Raw genomic sequence first — 24,530 nt, forward strand, 5'->3', positions numbered from 1 at the left:
GTAGGAGAGCACAAGCCGCTTTCATTGTAGGAGAGCACAAGCGCGTTCATTGTGGGAGCACATAGCCGCTTGCATTTTATGAGAGCACAAGCTGCTTTCATCGTAGGATAGCACAAGCTGCTTTCATCGTAGGATAGCACAAGCTGCTTTCATTGTGGTAGGATGTTAGCTCAAGTTGCTTTCATTGTAGGGAGATGCCACAGGCTCCATTCATTGTAGTAAGATTTCACAAGCTGGTTTCATTGTAGTAAGAAGATACTGAAGTGGTAAAATTCACTCTACAGCTTGAGAGACAATACCTCGGCAAACGTTCCGAAAATCACGTCATATTAACTAAAATTGAGTTAAAGTATTCTAACTGTATTGCCCTACTTCTAGGTGTCTCAAATTCTCTCAAATTTTGCATTTTTTAACTTCCTGAAGTTTGTGCATTTGGTCAAAGTTATATTGGAAACTTGATGGGTTTATGCTTTAGTCTTTGTAAGCAGATTATTAGTTTGATCATTTATTGTAAAGGAATTATGGCAAAATTAATGTTATTCCTGTAAAACTAAGTATACTAACACATTCTTTTGGAAATAGTTGAAATTAATTCTGGTTGACTTTGATAAGTTTTGGAGTTAAGGCCGCTGTGGATGGTAGGGTGTTTCTGAAGACTGCTGTGAATGTTGGGCGAGATCTTGCCTAAGTTGCTGGGAATGTTGGGATGGTTTTGGAGGCTGCTGTGAATGGTAGAGAGTTTTAAGAGATTACTGCGTAAGTCGGTAGTGTTTTTGAAGTTTATGGATGTTGAGGTTTAGAAGGTGACTGTGAATGTTGGTTGTTTTAGGTAGTTGGGAATGTTGGGGCTCTAAAGAAAATTGTGGATGTTGAAGCGTTTCCAAAGGTTATGAAGGTTGAAGTGTTTCATGAGGTTGCTACTGAAACTTGGGGTTGCTTCAGAAGTTTGCTGTGAATGTTTGGGCACCTCTTAAGTTTGTGAATATTTGTTTCCGAGGGTTGCTGTTAAAGCTAGGGAGCGCTTTCAAATGATTTGAATGTTAAGGGAGTTTAAAGATGAAAATGTTGGTTACACTTCCAAAGGTTGCGGAGGATTTTAGGGTATTTCCAAATGTAGGCAAGAATAAGATCCAGGGAACAGGTCATGTGACTAATACCTCGGGTAGGGATGGAAAATTAAGCCAGAGCCAAGTATTACTTCACTTCATTTGCTCCTTATTAAAAAATATGCATGGTTAGTCATCAAATTAATCCTTTCAAGATATGAAAGAAATGGTACTAAAGTGTTCGTTTTTTAAAAATTAGGAACAATTTAAAATGGTCTTTACACTTGGCACTTTCCGGAAATGTAGTTTGAGTTCTGTTGTAGATTAGATACTTTTTGGCTTGGATATTTTAGATTTTAACTACATTTTTGCATATTAGGGATCTCTCTCATTTCAACACTATGTATTCATAGTGCAGGAATAACGGTTACTAATTTTAGTAAACTTAATTCCTTGAGAAACTGAGTGTCAAACAACGAAGTTTGGAGTAAGATTCTGAAGAAATGGCATAACTTACTTTTAGTTTAGGGTCGAGTGTTCATTTCAAATTTAATTCTGCCCTGATGGTCCTAAGTATTGATTTGGGTTATTTCATCAGTACTTTAATTAAACTTACCAGATTTGGCCGAAATATTTCACCTAAAGTTTAAACTTAACATTAAATTCAAAACCTTAATTCAACCAAATTTTGGGAATTGGTGTACTTTTGTAACTTATCACCATCTGATTGTGAGGCACTTCAGCCTAAATATTTATTGAAATGTTCAAATTACCGGTAAACTATACTTCACAAGAGGATCGTGTGGACTTGCCTTCCTATTCACGCTGTAATTCTGCATCTAAGGAGTAATTTTTGAAAGTGTAGATTATCTGGAACATGTATGCCGAACAACCACAACGCTTATCGCTTGCTTAAGAATGCTTGCTGAGGGTTTTAAGGTTTACTCAAGTGTTGAATTAGGATGTATAGTTTTTAGTTAACGGAAGCTTTCAAGGCCTAACTTGGAGATGAAATTTATTCAGAATTGGTATCTTATTAAACTGTGTAGAACTTTATAGCCGAGTTTAACATATAATTCAAGATTTACTTTTATTTTACCAGAATTTCATTTCTGAAATCTCCTAATTTTGATTTCATATTTAGAGAATCCCAAACGACTTATTAGAAGTTGCAGAATACTTTATCAAATCGTACATTCTAGAACTCATGATTATCCAGCTTACTAAGCAGTAGTGTTAGCACCTGAAATCTGTAATGTAGAATTCAAGTAGTAGTAGTTAAAAAAAATTTCTCCATGTGGACTTGGAAATTTTAATGGGCCATAAGAGTATCGCAAGACATTAATCTATGGTAATATTTGTCTGCTTCTAGGAAGGTAATGAAGGAATGGTATGAATTAATCATGATTGTTTAAAACAAAGGGTTATGACTGCTCGTGTAAAGTAGGATTGGACAATAAGTTTGGGAAATGTTTCAAAATCAGGTTGAACTTGCTAGTGCTTATAAAGGGTCGAACTGATTTTGCATAAATTGCTTTGGTGATAACTTTTGTCAGTCTGAAAGAGTACACAAGCACGCAATGCCATCTTGCTTGAATTCCTAAGCTTTTTCTGGATCAAGTCTTGTCACTTTCATACTTCAGGACTTAAGCTCTTGAAGTTTGCCTACAGTTAGCGGCGTAAGTTTTATACTGAAAATTCACTACAGCAGTATCCAGAAGCAACCAATGAGTGTGATTAAAAAATTTGGACTTAATAACTCGTGAGGGTTATACTACAAAATTGTTACAGGTAATGTTCACAACCAAACTTATGTCCATTGTAATGAAAACTGCCGAAAATATAATTTTGAACTTGAGGACAGCTGCACTTTTTATTGATCTCATTTCTCATGAAGCTTTGGTACCTTTGAATAAAACTGCCCTAAGTGATAATGTAGATGGGTAATGGTCAAGATTTGGAAAGTGGTTTGGTTAGCAATTTCTGTTAAACATGAGGGGCACCTCAAAAATGAGGTGGCATGCTGCTGAACTTAAATATTAAAACCTTAATAATGTTCTCATTACAATTAAAGTGAATTAAAGTGGGTATCTTGTCATGATATCCACCCAAAAGGAATGAAACTTAAAATGGCATCAGTGTAGAACCAGACAAAGTATGAATTAGAAGCATTTTGTCTCATTCTGTTGGCAAGCGCTCTATATTTTTCCATTAGTTTGTTGTCCCTATAGTGGTTTTAAGTTGCAAATATCTGAAATAGGCAAAGATTCTTACCTCATTCGTAGGCAAGTTTAGTGTTAGGCGAGATGGGTCTTAGTTTAATACAATATTTCTATATTCTATAAAAATTTAGCAATGATCAAGAGTCTATGGAATAGTAATATCTTAATAACACTATCTTTGATTCAGCAGTATTTATAATTCTGTTCATCACAGAATTATTTTTTCAACTGCAAACTGTAAGCAGTCAGTGTTTTTTTTTTATCGTTAGGAGTCTCAGAATTATATCAGTCAAACCAAGAATCAAACACGCAATGGATTTGCTTGTGAAATACCAATCTTTGAGGTGGAGAATCCCCTTTTTCCGAGAAAGTTAATGCTTTTGTAATAGTTTTGGAGATTAACCGACTGCTAATTGAACATTCGTCATCTTTACTTTCGAAACATTAACATGATTTTCAGAGTTGATAGGCGGTTTTTAAATCCTTAACACTTTTGATAATCTCGCGCGCTCACTATCAAAATTAATGTCAGTACTGTAGGTTTACACGCGCGCGCACGTACGTCTACGCAATTGACGTGTATTGTACCCTCCCCTAAACAATTGGTTTCCTTTTCTAGTCTTACTATCTTAGAAAATCAGGGCAAGTAGCTATAGCCATGCCTCTGCACGTGTGTAAGCGTATTCAGTCTAAATCTGAGTACTATGAGAGCAGAATGAGAATTGGTGCACGTTCATTTAAACTTAATGTTGCTCACTCCGTTGCCCACTCCACGCTCTTTGCGTACTAGCTTTAATTTCGGTGATAAAAAGTACAGTTGTTCATTCTTATCAATGTGATTTTTTTCTTAAAGCGATGGAAAGAAGAACTAAAAAAACTGTCGGCATTGCAGTCTCCCAAGTGTGGGAGGAGCAAGTGTTCTCTAAGAAGGCAACCAGGCTGATATTCCTTATTACAGCAGAGTAATCTGGGCCTGTTTTGATATGTGGTTTGAAAGTTTTAACCATTTGTTACTATACGAGAGACTGGTCACAAAGCCTTCGGCCGCCTGTGCATTTTCGAACTACCCCTAAGCTCTACCACTGCAGAAACGAGTGGTTTGGTTCAGGTTCAGAATTTAAGCCTTAAAAAGCGTGATTTTGTACAATAAAGGACAGATAGTTATGAGCATTTCGATTGTACAAGTACTTGTTTATTATCCAAGGTTGTAACTCAAGGTTTATATGCTTAACCTATGTAGTCTTGTAAACTGGTATGACTTCCTCAGTAGACTTTAGAGCTAGAATTACCTGAGGCTGTCCCATCCTAGGTCCATATATAGTGCTAGTTTTCATTCTCGATATCTGTAATTTACGTTTTAATCACGTTTTATATTACTTGCTTTTGGTTTTGATTCAACTTCACATCTGACATCTCGAGTCAAAATGTCTGCTTAACCTTCAGGTTTCTAGAGAAAACTGGTCTGTTTGGTTTTAAGAGAAAATTGGTCGACAAGGTTTTGGTATTAAGATAACTTTTTTGATAGAGGAAAAATCCAATTGTCATAATAAACCCAATATTTGTCATGTTTAACAGTTATATTCATACAGGTAGCTAAAGTAGGATCCCATGACTGTAATAGTTATATATACGCATTACTATAGCTGACAGAATTTGGTTTCTGTAAAATCTGTGGGGAATCGTTTTAGGGCTTAGATCTGGAAATTTTTTATATTTTTGAATTGCTGCTTAATGACTAGTCATTGTATAGTTGAATGACTTTTAAAGGTTTAAAGCAAACTTCAACCAGTTTTGTTTATCTTTTGCTGAATGATAATTTGGTGCTAGTCTCGCACGCAACTGCTTGTAGTTTACGTTGTCGCTTTAAAGTATTTTTGTCAAGTTATATTTTTCTGAATATCTTTACCAAATGTCTGAAGGTTTGATTTAATAAATTTCAATTCATTACCAATTTCAATTTATCTAGTAAACTTTGCCTTCGTTCTGATTTTCATATTGGATTGGACAATACCTTTGAGTAATCTTTACAAGCTTTTCCGTGACATTGCATAACAATATTTTTTGTAATCGGCTCAAACGCTCTTCCTCGTCTCAGGTTTCATGAGCATTCGTGTGCTCGAAATAATGGATAAATCACAACGGTCAGGTTTTGGAAGCTGCGTTTGATGAATCTTCTGATCTCATTGCCAGAGTTTAAAGCATGTAGTAGGCAGAATTAAACACTAAATATTTAAAGACTTGACAGATTTAAACACTAAATATTTAAAGACTTGACAGATTTAAGCGCAGTGACTTATGAGGTTACAGAAGGTGAGGTAATGTCAGGTATGGGTCTTGTTAGTATATGGAAATATTGATGTTTTTGGCAATCTTACTGTAAGAAGTGGGCCGATTCGAAAGATGGTATTCAGATAAAAATAAAAATTCTGAAACTAATTTAAATGTTACTTGCAAAACAATTTTGTTCTGCAAGTTCTGTTTCATAGTACGTATTGTTTAAAATTAAATGCATTGAGAACTTAACTGGGTACACAGTAAAATAACTTTTTTCGAACCAAAGTACTGTAAAATAAATTCAGTTTTCTTCCTCATTCTATTTTCAAGATTATATTGCCTCCAGTTCAGTTTGTATTTACTAAAATTATGGTGAAGGTTTTGTTCCCTCAATTGTCGGCAAAGCTGAATTATTGAGGAAGTCATCTTTATAGAATATATTGACCCTAGATGCTTTGTCAAGTCCATGATTGTTTAAGTTATGCAACATATCGAAGATTGTAATCATTCTGAGAATTTTAATGGCTTATATATCGAGTTAAGGACCTGGGAGTGAAAATTGTAGCCATGTAGTTGAAGTTCTCGAGTAGATGAAATTCTCCAACACTGGCAAGATTTTTGGGTCCCTATAAAAAATTGACAATGAAATATCAATGCTATGCCAATTATTTTAAGTTCCCTTGTATTGAAGACAATTTAGTATCAACTGTATTTCGCATTGAAGATTGTCAAAAACACCAGTGTTACAGGTTATAGAACGTAGTCTTGGATATTAGTAGGGTGTGTATCAGACTTGTTTATTTTGAAATAGCTTTTTAATTCAAGAGTTCTATTTTGAGTATTTTAAGTGTGTGGGAGTGCGATATTGGAGGTCATGAACTAATTACCATAAACCAGGTAAAAAGATTGGAATGTATGAAAGGTGAAATATTTCTCTCTCTCCTTCCTGGTAAAATTTTAATTTTGGAAAGAAATGTTTTACTCGGCAACTAAACTTCGCACTCGTATCAAACCTTTACTGCTAGGCTATTCTCTAAAAGTAGAAAGTGGTTTAGGTTATCCTTACTTGAATCTGTGTTCTTGGTTAGGGTGCATGGTATCTGTTTGGGTTAAAAGGATGTACTAGTTGACAATGAAGCTAAAGTTAGTATTTAGACCTTTTGAATAGTATGAGCATTAGGTTTGTCAAGAAATTAACGACAATTCGAACCACAACAATCTATAGTAAGATTGAGCATCTCGGTTGGCCTTTTTCCAATTAAATTCTTTTAAAGATTTTTATTATCCATTCACATAAGTCATGCTGGCAATTTGAAAGTTTATGCCAAATATTTCATAAAATAGCTTACGCATAATTTCCTCAACTCGAGTTTGAAAATATGCCTAACATTAGTTATCGAAGTTTTTTTTTTTTTTTTTTTTTTTTCATTAAAATTCGCGGTAAGAAAATTTTCGACAGACATTTTTATCAGATAGGTACATTTTAACTATGATTGTGGAAGACTTGACTTGAGCAAAACTTTAAATCCTCTGGAATTAAGTAATGGTGATTTCGTTCTTTAGAAATTATTGAAAAAATTTCTAAGAAATATGAATTAATCGTTTATTAATATTGTGGAATATCAGTAACCTGAATGCAATAGCCATTTTAGTGGAACTTTAACAGCATTTAATAATAAAGAAAATTAAGGTATTCGAAGTATCAGTTTGAAAGTGACATTAAATGTCCAATTTTCATTGAGAAATCTCTTAAAGTATTAATGTTGGTAACAGCATTTATAATGCTGAAGATTTTATCGAAATACGGTGAACACAACATTGCTGGCAAATGACGTCTTAATGACTTGTAAGTGCAGGTACCATGAATAACACCGAGATGCAGATCTGTGGCTGACAGAAGTAATATGATTAGGATTAATTAAATTCTCATTAAGAATTAAGATAGGAACTGTATGACGAATTCTTATGAAAACTGTACATTGTAGCATATACTTATGAGAGGGGGGGCGCACGAGAAATGCCTTCAATTTAACTTGCATAAAAATCACGCTGACGTTGATGATTATTATTTAAGGAAGGATTTGGAAAATTTTCCAAATATTTCTTCGTGGAATGAGAATGGAGAATTCATTGCACAGCCGAATCTAAACTGCTCGGTGGTTCGCGTGTACGTAGAAGGCGACCTCGGTCCGATTTGACTATCCTGCTGGGGGAAGAAGTAGGGGGTAGTGAGAACATTCGCTGCGCGTCTCTTCCTGTTTACCTATCTTGTACATGGGATGTTACCCAAACTGCAGGGTGATTTGATTGGGGGGTTATCTTGTCTGCTCTTGAGTCGGAGCTGTGTGTGTGTTGTGTAACGAGGTATGTTGGTTATGCAAAACCGATAACGGATCCCTTGTATGGTTAAGAGTAATGAACATGCGTCCCGACTTGTATTTAAGTAATCCTTTTTGGAGGATGACTAATAATATAATTGTATTCCATATAGTAATCAAATTCATATAGATAACCGCCTTTGAGTGCAAAGTATTCCTTCTAGTTAAAGTCTGTAGTTTGTCAGCTCTTAAGTTATTTTGTGAAATATTAAATTCAGTAATCTTAGAGCAAAAAAAAAAAAAAAAAATTACAATTTTGTGGCTATCACGTCAATGGACAAGTAAAGTGTTGGTCATTCCCGTTAGTTTTGTTATGGAAGTGCCATTTATATGGGTTCAAACTCGTCAAAAGAAAAAAATTATTTCCCCGTGACCAAAAGAGCTTTGAACCAGATTGCCTAAGCTAAAATAGAGGGGTTTGAACGCAGTAGTTTTTAGTTATACCAAAGAAACCATGAAAATTCGTTTTCTCTAGTTGCCCGAGTTTTCGGGCAGACTACCCTACTTGCACTCGAGATAAAACAATTGGGGCTTTGATACTTAAGAACTAGAACAGGTGACCGTAAACGGTAATGCGTAGATTTTAGCTAAAATCGTGGTGAAAACTAACAATCTTTGGCACTGGTATTGCATCCAAGCCATGTAATTCTTAGTTTAAAGGTCTAGGAAGTAGGTGCATGTGTATTGGTTAAGTATGTAACCATAATCTTTAAATCCCTTGGCTAATGAACGAGAATTTTGGAAGACTAGCATTTTCTGGTCTTGGTGTATATTAAAATGCGGTTTTTAAGCTTTGATTCAACTTAACCAAACATAGTAAAAAGCTAACTACCTTCGGCAGTGGTATAGTGGAAGGGGAACTAGACCAGTGTAGCTGAATGATTTTGAATCTCTTGTAAAACAATTATAGGATCAAACCTCACCTCAAAACAGGCCAGATTACTCTGCTTTATCCTCGTTAATCAGCCTGGCTACCTTCCGAGAGAAGAGTTAATGCCCCTTACTGTAGGAGTAAAAAAAAAGTTACTACCATTGTAATTTTTTGTTCCGGTAGAATAAAAGTCTGGGTATTCCAGGTTTTACTTTCCCTTTTACAAAAAATATTTCTAATAAAAAATGTAAAAGGAGATATAGTAAAAAATAAATTAGTGAAATTAACTCTTCGCTGACTGAGATACCGTCACATCTGGGCTGGTAGTACTAAAAATGACATTGTGTAAATAATTCTGAAATAACGTTCGAACTCCCTCGCTTATTTAAAAATGTAATGACCGATAGATGCTTCAATAGGTAGAAACCTCACTAAAGTGATGAATACTCTGAATACTCCAAGCGTTCTTGGTTAGGAGGTAACATCATCTTGCTTAATATCTGTTGGAGGTAACCTCGTTTTGCTTGTTCCGTGGGAGGTAACATCATAACTTCACGTCAGTAGGTGACAGCTGCTTGCTTTGAATTCATAATCAACCTGGAAATTTCATAAATTAATCAGAAGACTCAAGAATACATTGTTACTGTAGTTAAAAATGCATCTTAATGAAGTGCAAACAATGACAACTCGCTTTCAACTGAAGAGTGCAATGTTAAGAATTATTTTCCAATTTAATTCAGTATCCATCACTTCACTGCTAAGTAACCTGCTGTCCTTAACATCTTAAAACTTAAAACCTTTATTTCCAACCATATTTGACCCTTAAGTAGGAGTTTAATCATCCTTCAAAATACTTCACTGAAACCACTACACAAAGTGACTGCTGAAAAAACAGAATAACCATGCCCGTATAATAAAAATTTTTCAACAATGTGTTTCGATATATTAGTTAGGAATTAAAAGCCAAAGACTTACAAATCAAAATATGTACATTCAATAATAGGGCAGCTAGAATGAAGAGGAATCCTCTGACTAGTGTCATTATGAAACTACTGGTCATTTAGTAACCAATACGATAAAAGATGCAGGCCTAATCGGTGCTGAAACTAGTAAATCCCATGACAAGCACAGATGGCTGACAAAGACTGTCAAACATGAAAATGCCAATAAACAAGGTAAGGTTACTTGAATATCCAGTTAAAGGAGAAGCTTCGATGTCTGGTCTAACAAAAGGACTGCGATGGAGTTAACCAAACAAGGACGTCCTTTGTTGCAATAATAACTTAAATTTGGGAAAGGAACTTGGAAGAGCGACTCAATTATAAGACGTGGGGCTTTTATTACTTTGACTCATGAAGGTAGAAGGAATGTACAAGTAGTTGAATTAATGACCACCACACTAATACACAAAAACTTTAAAAAGCAAGGGGCCAGTGTGCCAAAAGCGAGTGAAGAGTGAAATTAGTATCATAAAAATGAGGGGGGGTGGGGGGGGGGGGGACTTTGGAGGAAGTCAAATGTCACCCAGCGCTATGACCTATGAGAGCCCTATGCAAGCGCCGTGACACAGCGAGATACACAAAATGGCGGACAAAGGCAAAGAAAAAGACATGAGGTTCTAGGTGTATCAAATTATTCTTATTGGACAGTGCTAGAGATGCACTCGCCCAGAAAAGGTAGTGGGAGTGCATTGACCTAGGATACTCTGCAAGATCGAGACGACTAGACGCAACAACGACTTCAAAGAAATAACGACGCACTCAGTTACACTGCACAGTGAATAATTTTGATCTGGACATCATCAAATCCACAAAAGCTAAGATACTTGGGAAATTTTGAGAGATACCCAAACAAAATGGATAAATTCCAAATAGTTGAAGCTTTAGAAGAACTGAACAGATGCAGAAAAAACTGAAGAAATATCTGAGGTAATTGTATAGCCCAGTAATCAGATTACCCAGAGATGTAAATGCAGCTCTAGTCTAGAAGAAGTGGCTCAATTTGGCGAGACTTAATGGTAGCTGTGTTTGTGCTTAGAGGTCTTAAAAATATTCCCGACTATAAGATTTTGTTGTAGTCAGTTCTCAAAAATTGAATATTTAAAACAAAAATGTCAAGTTATCACTGCTTTTTGAGGAGGGAAAGAAACGCGAGGCAAGAGAAGAGGAGACAACAACAGTCTGTAAAACAAGCATCAGAGGAGATTCAAGAAAAGATGTTAATTTAGGCAAAAATGACTGAAGAGAAGATGGCACAAGAGGTTCCAAGAAAGAAGACAAGATTTGTCAGCCATGCTTGTAGCCAGCCTGAACATATAGCAAAAAAAAAAAATATACAAAATTTGAAGAGAGAGAGAGAGAGAGAGAGAGAGAGAGAGAGAGAGAGAGAGAGAGAGAGAGAGAGAGAGAGAGAGAGAGAGAGAGAGAGAGAGAAGAGAGAGAGTGAGAGTATCATGGACGAAAGCACAAGATGACAGTGATGAAAACTGTGACAGGGAAATCAGAAGAGGAGCTAACAGCAAAAGTTGCCAAAATCAAAATAAAAAATAATCAGGTATTTGTTGCTATTTGAAATTTAAAGTGAAACAAGACAGAAAAAGCGAATGCAATTAATTGCGAACAAGTCAATAGTGACTTCAAAAACACCAACTAGTTGATTTTTACAATGCTGTAGCATCACAGGTTACGTAAAACGGGTTGATGGAAAGAAGTCTCCAATCCTAGGGAGGGGAAAAATGATTATGAAAATTAACGACCAGGATGGCGAATATGAGTTAACCTTAAAAGAAGTACTACTATATATATACTATACTCCAAATCTAGATCAAACTTGATGTCTCAAGCAAGATTTGATGAAAAGGGGTTTCAAGTTAGTACTTACAAAGGGGTTAAACAAGTAAATGATATGAAAAGTATTTCTGAAAGGATTGCAGAATGTAGCAACAAAGATGTATCAATGCAAAGCCAAGGAAATCTTACAAAGAACTAAAACAAAATTAAAAAGAAATGACAGAAATTACAGGGAAGAGAACTACAAATTTGTGGCACAGAAGATTTGGACATTAATAAGCCTTAACCGAAGTCTGTGGAGCAAAGGGAAAATGAAGTGGAAGCTACAACTTTGCCACCTTTTTGGATGACCATTCAAGTCGGTGATATTGCTACAATGAAAAGTGAAACAATGGAGAAATTAAAGAGTATATGGCCAGGGCAGAGAGAAAACTCGACCTTCTTTTGGAGTTTTCCTCCACACTGATAAGGCACCGAGTAAGTCAGCAAGGAATTCTCAGTTTTCTCACAAAGAAGGGCAGAGAGAGAAGACTGACAAAATCACACATACTCCTACGCAACATGGAAGCGCCGAAAGCCTAAACCAATGTTTACTGGCCACAGCAAGATGCATGATCTAGTCTGGACTGAAGCCCTTCTTCACGCAAATTACATCAGGAACAGAACAATGTCAACGGCCATAAACTACTATGAGATTCAGGGCTTCTGTAACACGGTTTTTTTGGCAAAAACTTTTTATCTATGCCTTTCATAGATATAACGCTTATTCAGAATACACATTATATTTACTAATAAATTTTGACTGTATTCTGCATTACGTAGGTTGAATAAAGTTGGTACTTAAAATGTAAAAGTGACTTTTTTTTTGAAGACGGCCAACTTACTCAGAGATAAGGTTTCGAACGCACTCGTTACGTAACTTATGACAGCATTTCTTCCTTCTTTCTCGATGGATGATTGGCTATACGTAACGAAGGCTATACCTCTGGCAACAATGACAAAAATTTAAATACAAGCAAAGCAGTACACCTGTATGAATTCTGAATCCTCTCCACTGATAATTTTCATAATAAACAATCCAACAAAATGTTAATAAATACAAAAACACTTCGATTATTAGTCTAACTCCCAAAGTAAGTGTCCTAAGAAATTATAATCTACTTTATAGGTCACAATCAGATTGACAAGATGTAGGGAATAGTTGGTAATTTTCAAAAACATAGTAGACAACCCTGATTTGATAACTGCTGTATCCAATGTCAAGCAATTTTTATTTATCGGCTATCTACCTATTTAAAAAAAAAAAAAAAAAAAAAAAAAAAAAAAAAAAAAAAAAAAAAAAAAAGCCGGTACCGTATTTTGGCTTTAAACCTTCACCAATAATTATCGTCAGAATGACGACTCCATGAGGCTCCACCCACTTAGGCCTCGTTATAATTCAGGATAACTATGAAGGCTATCATAGACAATGTTGTATTAGAAAATCTAACTTCTGGCTATAAAAACTCATTTCTCGAGCAGTTGGCCTAACTACGCTAGCACAGAAACCCACCCAAATTCTATGTATCGTTCCGCCATTCATAAAGTCTCTATATCCAACATGGTCGTACAGACTAAAGAAGAAAAATTATTTCGGATGATCCGTTGGTCTGCTGGAGATTTTAGCACATATAAGCTTGTATTTACTTTGGATAAAAATCTTATTTTAACAAAAATAGTTATATAAGACTGTTTACATACAATCTCTTTCTCTCTCTTGGTGGCATAGTGAATAGTTAATGGAAATGTTCAAAATCCTGAATGACATTACAAGTATTATAATCACGTTACGCTAAATACAAATCAGACCATAAACATTGGATTTAAACTATAAACTGAATAATTACCTATTCAGGCTATAGTAAGTATGGCCACGGGCTTTCTCTTGAATGTATAAAGTTGCAAGTCGTAAGACATGCAGTTTTGCAACCACGGGGACAATTCCAAATCCTGTTAGCCATTCTTGACTACTATGGGTTTCAGAGCCGATGGAATAAGGTGAATGGGTTTCTGTCTGGTGGATGGGCAGGGCAACATTTCGTAAAACGATGTTTACCTTGCTTACGTAATGAATGTTTTTTGACTCTTGGCTCGCAATCATTGGCCATGGCGTCGGCTAGACCATTTATACTCTATACAAATTAAAACTATCGGGTTTAGGTTATTGATAATGCTGACAAAATTTGTGTAGTTGTGAAATTTACAGATGTCAACTTTCAGCTACATCCGATGCTTTGATAAGGAGCAAAATCCAAAAAACCGTGTTACAGAGGCCCTGAATTTCATAGTAAATTCCATTTGTGCTATGGAATGGGAGAAACCTTAAACTTGATGACCAGAAAGTTATCCGTGTTTGGCTGTGAAGCTTGGGCTAAGCAACATTTTCCAATAGTAATGGCAGTATACTTAAGCAGCTGCTCTCGACATCTTTTATCACAAAGAATGTTGGAAACCACACTGTAGACCCATGTATGACGCTCACACAAATACAATTACCAAAAGGACAGAAAAACGCCGTCTGAGAGAACAATGGCTTCCAAACAAAGTTTTGACAGTTCATCTTTAACAAAAGGAATAGCCTCTACAAATGTCACCCAAGCAGCATCCGTTTCAATTCTGCCAAACTTAACATTTCTTTTCTCCCCAAGAATATTTCTGGAAGTCTTTCCTTTAAATTCCTTTTGCAAGATAACACAAGAAAACAAACTTTACAAGATATACAACTGCTCCTAACATTTGAAGATAAGTTTCTTCAGTGCTCTTGGTATCCTGCGGCGCATCAATTCTACATTTGCTCTGTAAGTTCCGAGCTAATTTGAACTATTCCAGTAACATCTAGCCTGCAGATTTTGTGAACTCTTCTGGGTGTTTTGCCTACCTGTATGCATTCATAACGGTTGCCGAACTCAGTGTTTAGCTGCCTCCATTCTTCACGTTTTTGGGCCAGGAAATTCCAGGTCTCTTCAGAAGGTTGTTGAAGTGGATTTCTTTTAGAGGTTGCTGCTTTTCCACAAATAATACAAGCATCATCTTTATCTGTCTTTGCACATTTACTTGTCGATTCAGGTGGTTCTGCTACAAAAATGGTGGTTCTTCTCTTGCGTGAGGAAGGTCACAGAACTACATCACACATCTTTTATTCTAAATGAGACGCGCAAAGTTAGAATTTTTTCAGCCTATTTTTCTGACAAAAAAAATTCATTGAACAAAAAATGTATATTTGTGATTTACATGCTATATGAAAATACACATTAGGTCAATTAGTAAAAAGAATAAAGGAAAATTTATAATTAAGTTTCGGCATCTCATTACGTAATTTTCTTTATAGCATCCAAAAGGCGGGATTACAAGGGAGAGACTCATCCCAAAATTCAACAAAATTGTTATAAGTGAAATCCAACCATAAAAAAGGTCCCCTCACATTGCACGCGGGCTCACCTGTAACTAACTGGACAAAGGCTGCTTTGGAAACTTGGAATCATGAATTTTGTTGACAAATAAATGTTGACAATCCAGGTGCCACAGCCTTAGCAGATGAGAGTCACTGCTCTAAGAGATCAAAGTACATCGACACCCAAAAGCCCTGTGTACCAGAGAAAATCAACCTGAGAATAATAAACAAGTACGTTCCATCAAAGAATTTGGATGATCTCCTTACCATGATCATTTGTGCAGAGGGGGCTTAAGAACTAATCAGCATGTTGGGACTGTGCTGTAAAAATGTTATTGATTAAACAATACCTTACTAGTCACTCGTATACCAAATAATGGTTTTGGGTAAAATTTGCAAGCTTCTGCCAATTATTTTGCAATGCAAATTTCACTTATTTATTCTATACTAACTTGCAGTTTGCATATTATACCCATCACTTAGTTTTCAAGTGCAGCTGTCAATTGTAAATGTTTGATGAAAAATCAAATCCTTTGATTCCAGCATTGTATTGTCTATCTTATCTTTGTATACTTACATGTCACTTCATGAAAAATATTGGTATTTACTTAGAATATTTTTTCCTTAGTTAACTGTTCATATTTGATGTTTAATCAAATAAATTTTACAGAGCATCATATCCTCTATCATGTTTGTGTGCGCTTACATGTCATTTCACATTTTCATTTCATATACTTACCCTATATATTTGTATGTACTCAATAGGAATATTTTGTAATGTCAAAGCAAAATATTAATGCTTTTTCTATTAAAGGAACTTTATTTCTTCACTCAAGTTATATAACAAAACTGTTCATCAAGGAGAGGTGTTAAAATTGCTCTAAACATATAATTTTTAGTTTTGTCTCATAATTATAATTTGATTTCGAATTTACCAGGTGGCATCGTGAACAAGAAATTAGATCGGCACATGCCAAAATACACAAAAACCCACCCGCATTGACGAGACACTGAAAAGACTCTAGTTAGTTGGGCATTAAAACGCATTAACATAAGACGTGTTTTTATTACTCCGACTCACAATGGTAGAAAGAATGTATATGGTGAATTAACACACACTAAATAAAAGAACGTAGCTACGGAGGGATGACAGCCAGTCAAATAGGCCATTCAGTGGGGCTATACAAATTAAATTCTTCTTGGTGGCTGTGTATGCGCGATAACATTTTTCACTAAAACTATATTCTTTGACATTAGGTAATAATGCCTACCCTTACACAAAATTAGCACAAAAGAATGTACAGCAGAGGAGCTAAGTTAAGTATATCTTAGTTTTACCAGATCACTGACCTGATTAACAGCTCTCCTAGGGTTGGCCCGAAGGATTAGATATCTCTACGTGGCTATGAACCAATTGGTCACCTAGCAACAGGACCTAGTACAGCTTATTGTGGGGTCTGAACTACGTTGTTTCGAGAAAATTTATCACCATAAATAAATTCCTCTGATTCCGCGATGGCAGAGCTGAGAATCGAACTTTGGACCATCAAATTGGTAGCTGAGCGCGAAAACCAAACCACTCGTCCAAGGAACTGTAGGAGCTAAGGATAGTGCATCTTCATAAAACTGAAAAAAAGTCTTCAATAGATGCACGATCACATTCCCCTGCATATTGAAGTTCATTTGTTTTAGTTATGGAATTGTATTCTGAAGTAATTTATATTTTAACTGTATTAAATGCTTTTTGACTTCTAATTTTTTTTCCTTCTAAGAACATACCTTTAAAATATTTATTCCTCTTATATCAGTGTTGGTAAATGGATCACCAGCGAGTTGAACGTCACTTTAATACCTAATTAATATTTTGGATACTGTAAAGGTGTTCCATTCATTTTGCCTACCAGGTGGCTGTATCTTGCTTATTAAGTTTCAAGCAGAGCTAGAGGACAGTAGGTAACTCCCTGCTTTTAAAGTATTTAATCCACCTGCAAAAAGATAAAATTCATGTTCAGTAATAGGTTTCAGCATCAGAGGGCTCCACAATAGACAATGTTATAGCACATTACAGCTCGAAAATACATCTATTAAGTACAAATACCGACCGGTTTATACTTTTTTTTTTTTGGCATACATGCCAAGCATGGGGCAACTAAGGACATGCAGTGCTGAAACGGACATTGACAGTGACAAGGTTTCAAAGGTTAACGGGAGGAAAACCTCACAGTTGCACTATGATTACTCGAGTGTGGGCAGCGAGACGTAAAGGCCTGTCCACACGAGCGGGCCTGATCGGCGTGCTCCGGGGTTGACACGCAAATTCTGGCTGGTTTACCCGTGAGTGTTGTCCACACGGGTGAGGCGATGGAGAGGTGGGAGTGCCCGACGATGCCAGTAGTGTGTTCAGTGCGGTACGATAAACATGGTACCTACCGCAAAGATGATGATATTGTGTAGCATGATAATTGCTTTCTGTGTGATGAAAAAGAAGAAAAAGGAGAGAAAATGGTTCAAAGAATGGCTCAGTAAAAGAAATGTATATGGTTAACGTACGTCTGCCAGGGTCGAAGCTCAAGCCATCGGGCACCACCATGGTGATTTTGCTACAAGACCCATCGGGCAATTTAACGGTTTGCCCGACAAGTGTGCCCGTTAGAGGGGAAGTCCGCCGATCAGGCCCGATCGTGTGGACAGGCCTTTAAGAGACTATGAATGGAGGTACAGTTAAGGAATGAAATGGGGTTGCAGCAAAGAACCTTATGTAGTTCCTACATTTCACTGCATGAGGTGCACTGATGGCACTAACCCCCTTGGTGGTACAAATTCTGACAACTAACTACATTACTTCCACATATTTGAACGACTGTCTGAGAGAATTACCATAGATAATTTTCCGAGGTACAGTACAACTCATCGCCTATGTCCTCTTAGGTATACACCAATCAAGAATTATGGGACTAAAAACTCAGCAAATGAGACCTTTCATTAACAAAAGCATAATACCTCTTAAAATAGTACTATTTCATTCATTTGCTGCCCTAAAACAAGAAGAGTAAACCACTCTTCCCTTACTGAAACAACTAAACTGAGTGGTAGCTCACATGACAGAAATCCCATGCCTAGGATATTTTTTTTTCAACAGCAGCTTTGCTGTGTTTGGAAATTAAAAACAAACTTCAAAATACTTCAACGAGAAAGCAGCTAGCATGACGAAGAACCCTCTATCAAGATATTAATGAAAAACTTCATACATTAAGGAAAAATTGGATATAGCAACCAATATAACATTGATTCAAGTGCAGTCAAACTTATGATACTAGTACGTACATCCTATGAAACGCAGCTGATGGTTAACAAAGACTCAAACATGAAAACACCAGTACTAAACAAGAAACGATTACGTTTGTGAATGTTTAGCTAGAGGACTTCGTTCAATGGAAGACAAAAAGTATGAGTGGACAATACTATGAACAACTTCAGTGATCATATTGAATGCACCTATATCCTATAAAAAGCCTTCTTACATTTATCAAGGTGGCCAAAAAACTAATATGTTAGCCTTATAAACAAATACATACAAGGTGCTTGAGCAAATCCAACTGTACGTAACGCAAAAGTGGTACTCTGATACAAATAGTAGGTCTTGAGGGAAGGCAACTCTAAAGACCACAACCATGCACTGGGTTCAACCATAAAGTGGGTTTAACATGGTTCTTTTGGATGACTGTGTGTGGCCCCTTAACATTCTTCACTAAAACCAGGTTTACTGTACCTTGATATTGGGTAAAAAGCCTACCTTGACAAAGAAATGGCATTGAAGACTTGCATACTGGTCATTAATGAATAGTCAAAACTTGAAAATGCACAACTACTACTCTGACACTAACCAGAGGGGAAAAAAACAAGCTTAAATACATAGTGAAAATATTAAGAAAACAAAATTTCTGATACAAGTGACTGTTTCGAGTTATATCTTAATGCATATTAAAAGGTCATTCTAGAAAATTACAGTACGTACTACTGTTTTGTACCCACTGATTGAGTAAACAAAAACAAAAAAAAGAAATTAGCTTAAGGTCTACTTGAAAGGCTCAACCACAACCAGACTCTTCAAATATTCTGCAAATCAAAGTGTGGCATAGAAATATCCCCTCTACATTGTGATGTCCAGTCTGAATCGGTTATGAAGTTGAAGGGTATCCTGTTGTCCTTAAGGCCTAATAAAATTCCTTTACCTAAAAGCTTATTCAATATGCTGCTTGAGTAACATTTGAAAGAAATTTTTAGCAAAACCATTTAAGAACCTTCAACATTAACTCTGGATGGCAGAGATAGTAAAAGACTGCTGCAAGAAGAGTCAAACTGGCAAAACTTGAGGTTGGAGCAGTGAGGCCAGACAAACTTCTATTGGATTACCATGTAGGGAAAATGCCTGGTAGGCGACACCTCAGGACATTAGTGTTTGTACAAAATATTTGCAGTAAACTCTTGCCTTGTACAGCTAAGATGACTGAGAAGCAATCTCAGACCGACCCAAGGTGCAAAATGAGTTTATTTCTCAGGAGGTTGGCCTGTTACTTGTCATAAACTGTGTATACAGAGGAAACACCTGCAGCTTTGGATATTGTAAGGGTGCCAGTACAGACCCAGTAAGGTCAGTTCTATTGTCAGACTGAACAGGCAACCCCTGCTGGAAATTCACAGACTTCACACCATCATCTACCTGAAACCATTAATGATCATGTAATCTGGCTGCTGCTTAAACCTCACCCATATTAGCAAGGTTATTTTTCACCACCCTCATTATCCTGACTCAAGAGAAATGCAAACAACTTCACAAAACCCCAATGCAGATGGGAATGCTTTCAAGTACAACAGAACCAATATCATTGAAATATCTAATGACAAATTAAGTCCAGTTCGCCTAATTTGGGTGGCTCACACCACAAAGGAAAATCTTAATGACCACTATCCTAGCTAGCACTTCAATTCATTACTTGACACTGATTAAAAAAACTGGTGTGTGCACACTGAAGAGGGGATGTCTCTCACAGGACTAGTAGTCAGAGCCGTATATATTCTCTAGCATGGATGCTACAGCAATCAGAGACCAATATACAAAAATTAGTCAAATTTTGCATCTTTATCAAAACAGTATCAGATAGCAGCCCTATCTGAAGAAAGTACTAATATCCCAATCATTATCTTAAACTGGATTCAATGGAAGAAAAGTCCAAAGAAACCACTTCAAGACCTAATTATGAAGACTAAGCAACAAAGATGAGTGGTTTAGAGATAGCAGTTGGGTCAAGAGTCAAAACATATGCAGGAAAAATACTCAAATACCTTAACCAATACAAGATGGAAGACTTCAGTATACTATACAAAGCAAACACCAAAGTGATAAATTCGGCAGTTGCCAGCTAATGTCGAAGTTATTTCGTCCACAATGTCTATGAACACAAAAGACTTCCTCTGCTATACCATTTTGAACTCTTGACAAAAGCAGCAAATATGATTCCATTATAAACATACAACATAAAACTGAATTACTTAACATAAAATGATCACTTAATTAGATAGCAATGCCACACTACAGCGTAAAGGTCCATGGCAAGAAAACCCCATATACCTAGTGGCTTAGGTAAGCCACCAGCATAAAAAAGGGGAAGTAAGTTTGAAAACGCATTGTCAAGGCCAAATGCGAAAGAAACTAGTATGGGACCCATAAAATGGACATACTAGTTATAGATAGTATTGACCCTTGGGAAACTAGAAACTAAAGCAAGTTTGTATAGAAATACACAGTTCACACAAAAATTACATTACTTTCTTCTAGTACTCACAGTCTGCCTTTTGATATATATATATATATATATATATATATATATATATATATATATATATATATATATATATATATATATATTATATATATATATATATATATATATATATATATATATATATATATATATATATATATATATATATATATATATATATATATATATATATATATATATATATATATATATATATATATAAAGTATGTACTAGGCTACCTCCTAGCTCATCGAAATGGCTTGTATGCAGTTTCAAACTCGAGATATTCTGAGTAACTTGAAAGGAAAATAAAATTAATGTCCAGTACATCTACAATATACGAGTACGTTACACTGTACAGTGTATGTATATTGTAGATGTACTTGTGTATCCAGATCATACCATTACCTTGGTTACAATTTTTACCAATGTTCATACTACTCACTAAATTCAAAATATCTAAAGTATTACCTCCACCTCAAAACTAATTTATCCTTAAAGATATGTATGTATCTTTAGGGGGTTCAGGCAGGACAAGTGGCTTTAAGATTAGTTAGCTTGGGGTTTAGAAGAATATATTTGGTAGATCTATATTACGATCCGCGGCGGCCTAGACTATGGCAGTTGCGGTTTTTCAGAGCAGTTTTACCTCCTGAACAAGAATTTTAAATAATATTTATTCGGACGGCTGTAATTAACCCCCTGGGGCTCGTACTAAACACGGCGAAATACATTTGACGCTCCAATTCCTAGCGCCTCAGTGGCGTGGTTGGTATGGTGCTGGCGTCTCACCTCGGTGGTCGCGAGTTCGATTCTCGGCCATTCCATAGATGAGTGAGATGTGTATTTCTGGTGATAGAAGTTCACTCTCGACGTGGTTCGGAAGTCACGTAAAGCCGTTGGTCCCGTTGCTGAATAACCACTGGTTCCATGTAAATTAAAAACACCATACAAACAAACAAACAAACGCTCCAATTCCTGGTGGCTTTCGTATTGCGGGGACGAACGATGCAGAATGCTTATAAGAAATACCATATAGAAAGTAGAACAAAAACTTCTAATATATACTCATTTCTTGCCTTAAGTAGCTTCAAGTTGTTACATTCAACTGTGCAGCCATTTTCTTTCAACATGGGAAATTCATCATAGTCGCTCACAGGGTGCTTGGGTTCGCTCTCTGGTAAAGAGTCTAGGGTATTCTGTACAGGAATAAAACAAAATGTGAACTATTATTTACAAAAAACTGCATAACTGTTGTGCTATCAAAAAGCTTTTAGCATTTTAGGGTTCAAGTTGTTTTCGACTTTAGTCACACGTTCCAGAAAATCATAAACACTATGCAAGGTGTTCCTGTAACTGCTTCTTGGGTTTTGAGTTAACCCTAAACATCATCTGGTTCGCTGGTACACAATGAAAAACACACTGATCTGTCACTGTGCTATGAAACACTTCAGGTCATCCAACAAAAGACTACCTAGGCAGTAGCCTCGGTTTCCATTTCAGTAAACACAAAATTTTCTAAAATATTTCAGATTAACTACCCTTTGTAGGGTACCTATAGCTAATGCTTTGACCTAACCAAGAGGGAATTGGCCCCCTGACCTGGCCAAAGGGGAGTTGGCCCTCTGGGCCCAAAATCCACGGCGCACCTTGCACAAACAAAATCAAAGATTACGACACAGGTTCATCCTAAGCCAACAATCTAGGATGCTGCACCCTGACTTGGCCAGGGTGAGGCTTATCTCTACAGAAACGACCTCCCCCAGAGTTTATACCGTGGACCGAGTAATCTGAACTCAATAGCTAGGTAATGAACTTACACGCGGTTAGTATGCAAAAGACAAACCGGTTTATACTTGGCTACCATCACTAGCGGCTCCATTTATAACTACTACGTTCACCTACCACAAAAAATCCTTATCCAAAAACAGAACACTGTTTACCTTAATACAATTTTGCTGAAGTCTACACCAGCATAATAGAATTTGCAGCAGGAACTTTAACAATTACACGTAAACTTAGGACACCTGACCAGTGACCTCCAGCAACAGCGTTCAAAATCTCCTGGTAGTCTGCCCCCTGGCGATCTGAACTTTAGGCCTAGAATTTCAAGGATAGTGGAACCCATAAAGTGCCATAAGGGAATGATTAGTATTGTTAAATTCTTGATAAGCAACCAAAATATTATAGAAAAACGTCAATTTCCATAGAAATGACCGTGGTGTCTCGGTTACTTAGATTAACCAGCACCGCTAAATCCAGAAACCTTGAACGAAAGGAAACAATTAACTTCAAATTATTCCAGGCACGGAAGAAAGATTATTTAGAGCAGTGAGTGTTCTCTCCTTGTAAAATAAATTCTGCATATGTTAACGTCAATCTAACACAAACAACTAGATTTGTTCAACATTTATCGTTTTTTATTGATTGACTGATTATGAAATTTAGGTCTTGTAGACCAAACACCAGATCAGATACAGCGCCCTAATGAAAATGAAATACATAAATTATCACTAAGTGAATGATACCAGCTTTCAAATATGAACGGAAGAAATTAAAGAATGGCGACAATAGAAACCAATAAAAAATAATTCTAGAAATTTAATTTTTACAAATACTTTTAAAATAAAAAATTACTAAAATTACTGAAATCATAGCTCATTAAGATAACCAGATTCTTTCAGATAACCCATAACGTTATCTACCTCAACACCATCGTTTAAAATTTCTAAAATAGTATTCCCAACTATTGTTCTTTACCCTAGGGCGATTAAATCTAGGACAGGCACCAACATGTGCTCAACCGTTGGATGAGTGGATTTTGCGCTCGGCTACCAACGCGGAACCAGAGGAATTTATTTCTGGTGATAGAAATTCATTTCTAGATATAATGTGGTTCGGATCCCACAATAAGTTGTAGGTCCCGTTGCTAGGTAACCAACTGGTTCCTAGCTACGTAAAAATATCTAATCTTCGGGCCAGCCCTAGGAGAGCTGTTAATCAGCTCATTAGTCTGGTAAAACTAAGATATACTTAACTTAACAAATAGGGGCACTGGCTCCCTTCTTGTTAGTTGTTACACTATTAGCTACCACCACAATTGCCACAGACTCTACCCTCTTTTTTTGCAGTCCTTCTTCAAAATTTAATGTACATACCCCTGGCAATAGAAGTAGGTCACAGCACATTGATACCTGTCAAGTATGCTAAACGTTCCTCATCGCAAGGTAACCTCATCACAATTCTCATGTATGGCTTTGCGAATTTCAGATTCACATATCCGAATGAAGTGGTAGTCCAACCTGCAGCAGGTTTACAATTAGCAACTTTATTTTTGCCCTCACATCAAGGATAAACCTCAGTATGTGGTTTCTGTCAAGTAACGTTTCAGCCACATCATCTTGCTCATTATTGTTGGTTTCAATTTAAGCAACACTGCGTCAGCACCCTCTCTGATCTCTGCCATACCTCAGTCTCGCCTACTTGCAAACGCCAATTAGATAATAGCACTACCTTTTGAGGTAACCTTCGTATTAATAACTGCAATACCCTTAAGGACATGAGAACCCCAAGTTTGATTTCAATAATTTATTATTCCTAACAAATTTTTTCTTTTACCATATCTGCATAAGTTCTCTTATTAGGAGCTACCATCTTCATTCAACTCTTACCATTTCCATAGTCATGATATCCTCAA

General features: G+C 36.3%; 2 long non-coding RNA genes across 2 annotated transcripts; both read right to left on the bottom strand.

Moving 5' to 3' along the window:
* Positions 1–8,374: 8,374 nt before the first annotated feature.
* Positions 8,375–15,546, bottom strand: LOC135204092 (uncharacterized). The gene is made up of 3 exons (XR_010312097.1): positions 15,058–15,546; positions 14,498–14,760; positions 8,375–9,388 (listed from the first exon to the last, which is right to left on the bottom strand). It is a non-coding gene; the product is annotated as an uncharacterized LOC135204092 (long non-coding RNA).
* Positions 15,547–16,030: 484 nt separating this feature from the next.
* Positions 16,031–22,897, bottom strand: LOC135204091 (uncharacterized). Its single transcript, XR_010312096.1, has 4 exons — positions 22,777–22,897; positions 21,913–22,032; positions 16,790–16,995; positions 16,031–16,636 (listed from the first exon to the last, which is right to left on the bottom strand). It is a non-coding gene; the product is annotated as an uncharacterized LOC135204091 (long non-coding RNA).
* Between the last annotated feature and the right edge of the window lie 1,633 nt (positions 22,898–24,530).

Source organism: Macrobrachium nipponense, chromosome 44 (assembly GCF_015104395.2).
Source record: "Macrobrachium nipponense isolate FS-2020 chromosome 44, ASM1510439v2, whole genome shotgun sequence".
Classification (NCBI taxonomy): domain Eukaryota; kingdom Metazoa; phylum Arthropoda; class Malacostraca; order Decapoda; family Palaemonidae; genus Macrobrachium; species Macrobrachium nipponense.